The sequence below is a fragment of the Quercus lobata genome, chromosome 1 (genome assembly GCF_001633185.2).
Source record: "Quercus lobata isolate SW786 chromosome 1, ValleyOak3.0 Primary Assembly, whole genome shotgun sequence".
Taxonomy (NCBI): domain Eukaryota; kingdom Viridiplantae; phylum Streptophyta; class Magnoliopsida; order Fagales; family Fagaceae; genus Quercus; species Quercus lobata.
In genome coordinates this window covers 17,443,255-17,447,292 of record NC_044904.1, presented here as the reverse complement: position 1 = coordinate 17,447,292, position 4,038 = coordinate 17,443,255, and positions in this window count along the sequence as shown.

Genomic DNA, 4,038 nt, shown 5'->3' with positions numbered 1-4,038 from the left:
TCCCCGCTCCAACTGCGAAAGGGACCCGCCCTACTCCATTTGCGAAAGGGTTTTAAGTACACACATCCTGTTCTTATTCCAATTGTGAAAAGAACTTCATTAACCTTAACTCCTTTGTCCCACACTATTATGGGCTTTGATACCACTTGTTGGGGAGATAAATATCTTGGGAAGTTTCCTTAAGTAATTAATATAACATATAGAAACATACTTTAACCCAAAAGGCCTAAGGTCAATGGGTATGTGTTCAATTATGTTATATTAAATAGTAATTATTCTCATCATTATTCAATGTGAGACTTCACTTACACGTGTATATCCAACAATATTGGTATCGCACTTGCGGTTTCATGTTATAACATTTTAAAAATTACTCATGTTGCTGTGTTGTATCTGTACTCGATCCGTACCGGCGTTCGTGTCCATGCATCCTAAGTTCAAATTTATTTTCTTTCTTTCACCTCCCAATTATTTATGTCTAGCAAATAACCAACATCTATTTTTATCTTATGATTTAAGGTTTAGTACTATAGAAGAGTGTAACTGTAACTCTAATTAGTTATTATATATTATATATGTCAATTTTCTTTGATTCTGAATGTTCTATTCTCATGGCAATACCAAGTTAAATCCATTGATTTTTTATATATGTTGATGTAAGACAAGATATTGGATTTAATTTTTAATGTTTGTTCATTTTTCAAATTTTATGTCATTTTCGTTATTTTAGGATATTTGGATATTTGATAATTTTGGGTGTTTTTAAGGGTTTTCTAGTCAAATTAGAGTGATTTTATGTTAAGGTATCAATTATGATCTATTATAGATTATTGCAAAAAAGTTACACAAAAAATAAATATGTCCATTCATTTTATTTATATAAATAATTAAAAGTTGTATATTATTGTATTCAATTAATATTGTATATAAAAAAATTCATTAAACTTCACACAAGCTTAATTAAAAAATTATTTTAAAAAGTCCGATAGAGAAATTAAATTAAGAATCTTTCACGTGGTGCTAATTTAGTTCTTTTTTCAAAAGGTATGAAGTTTTTAATTTCACTTTTTAAAAGGAAAAAAAAAAAGAGCAAAATTAAATTAATTGTATATATGAAATAACTGTACAAGGCTAGTTTACAGGAGGTGCAGGAGAAGGAGAACAAATAACTTTAGACTAACTCAAATTTGTGTAGTGAAGGTCGGTTAGGAAACCTTAATACAACTGGGCCGGGTTAAAGGCAACATAATTGTTTTAGGCCTTATCAGGTTTTGGGCCAATAGCTAGCTAGTTCTAAGTTCTAGCACATCTCTTAAACTCAAGCTAGCATATATGAAGTTAATTTGGATTTGTAGAGAAGATTGTGAAAGTATCCATAGCATGTGGTGAAAAGATCTGCAAGTTGATCATTTGAAGAGATAAACCAAAAACTGAAGAAAATCACGAAGACGATAATGGAATGAAGTGATAATCAATCTTGTGGGAGTAAGTGATTCGAGCACATTTTTAGACCTTGGGCCCTATCCTAGGATGACTAAAGATCCACATATGCATGAACCAAAATGGGGGATGCATATCTGACACTAAGAGAGAAAAAGGAAGAGAATACAGAATCTCATTGTGAAAGGAACATCATTGATCTTTTAATGAACAACTCCTCCTCGAACTTGCCCGAGGAAGATTTTATACTAAATTTGCGTCTCTTACATTTATATTAATAATGTTAGCCTAGTTATTCTCAAGTCTGAATTTGTTTGGCATTGTGGTTGGCTCATAGAACCTACTCTCTTACAAATCTATTGTTTTGGCATTGTAGTTGGCTCATAGAACCTACTCTCTTACATTTATATTAATAATGTTAGCCTAGTTATTCTCAAGTCTGAATTTGTTTGGCATTGTAGTTGGCTCATAGAACCTACTCTCTTACAAATCTATTGTTTTGGGCTTGTTATGCTAGGTTACACTATTTTAAGTGGGCTTGGGCCACAATTCTAGTCCCTACAAATCTCAATATAATTAATTAATGCATAAAAGGCATTTATGACTAATATAGATAACAAAATTATGAACAAAAGCATCCATTGGCTCCAAATAAGCTAGTCAAAGTTCAGAACTTTGAGGTTCGGGATCTTGGCTTCAACATAGTTTTGATAATTTTTTACCATGAAACCGCGCCCATGAAGATCATTACTCAAGGCCCTTGGTCTTTTGACAAATACCTGATCGGTCTATACAAGCCTAGTGACGACGAATCAGTCGACGACTCAACGTTCTCCTACACATCCTTTTGGATACAAATCCATAATCTCCCTCTCCGACGCATGACCAAGGAGAACGTAGAAACCATAGGATGAACGCTGGGCTCCATTGAACAAGTGGACGTCTCTCCAAATGGTGAATGTCGTGGATGATACATCCGAGTCCGAGTTCAGCTAGACATCACACAACCACTTTGTCGAGGTAGGTTCATCAACATGGGAGACTCGAAACCGCTTTGGATATCTTTCCAGTACGAATGCATGCCCATCTTTTGCTACTGGTGTGGCCTCATCAACCACGATGAACGAGACTGCAAGCTTTGGGTTGACAGTAGCGAAACCTTGCCCAAAGACAAACAACAATATAGATCCTGGCTACGTGCTACAGCGGTGAACCTCCAACAGCCACAGGTGGTCCACTCCTCCACCACCCCCCCTTCAACCCCACCCCGTAAACCCAAACCAACACCAGCACCACCAACCCGACCAACTCCCTCACTGAGCAACACTGACAACCAAAACAATAACACCTGCCAGCCAAACAGTATCGCCTGCCATCCAAACAGTAACGTCTGCCAACCACACAATAAAGTCTACCAACCAACCCGTAATGTCAACACCAATGTCAATGTCAACTTTTGAAACGGAAACAACCTTAAATTCTGCAATTACTCCCCACTCAATTCCCATAAATCAAGAAATATTATCAAATTCTAACCTTTTCCATAAACATATCTCTGATGTTGACCAAGATTTACTCCATTTTCCAAACCTGTCCCCACCATCCATGAATACACAAAACCCTTATACTAAAATACACATATCTGACAGCCAACCATCCCTTTACCCACCAAAGTCCACCAACCCACAAAAGGAAGGTCCCACACTGAAACTGTCTCTTTCCATAGAAAATCCTAACATGTTGGGGGTGTAGATTCTTATAAATAATCCCATTGTTTTAAACCACATGAACACCTTCGGCCCACAGCCACGCACTTGGAAAAGACTTGCGCCAACCTATCATACAATGAATACAAATAAGGACAGTGGCTTGTGCATGGGCCAAAAGCGAAAGTGCAAAACTCATGAGGTAGAAGATAGAGCTACCCTTAACAAAAAATAACGCCTAGAAGAAGAGACGAAAACGCTAAGCAAGCTTATGGCAGATAACTTGGGATCGGCGGTAGTTGCTTCGTAGCGTCGCAGGGCACAATGAGTATCTTAAGCTAGAACTGTCGGGGGTTTGGAAACCTTCGAACAATCAATGCTTTTAAGCGAGCATGGAATAAAGAAGCTCCCATCTGTGTCTTCTTAATGGAGACAAAGCTCACCACCAAACAGTTGAATAACCGCAAGCAGTATTGGACTTACAACCAGGGTTTGGTTGTCTTCAGTGAGGGCTCAAGTGGTGGTTTAGCGCTTCTTTGGAAACCTGAAACTAAGGTACATGTCATTAACTTCTCTCGCTGGTTTATTGATGCCCATGTGGTTTGTCCTAACACAGGTCAACCTTGGAAACTCACCGGCTTCTATGGACACCCCGACACTAGCAAAAGGGAGGAAACTTAGACTTTTCTCGAATCCCTTGGCCAGTCAAACACCCTCCCATGGCTTTGTATTGGAGACTACAATGAAATAATCAGCCAACATGAGAAAGCTGGAGGTAACCTCAGACCAGCTAGACTGATGGATCGTTTTCGTACGGTTATTCACCGCTGCAGTTTTATAGACCTTGGATACATCGGGTCTCCCTTTACTTGGTCCCGAAACCACCCCACTC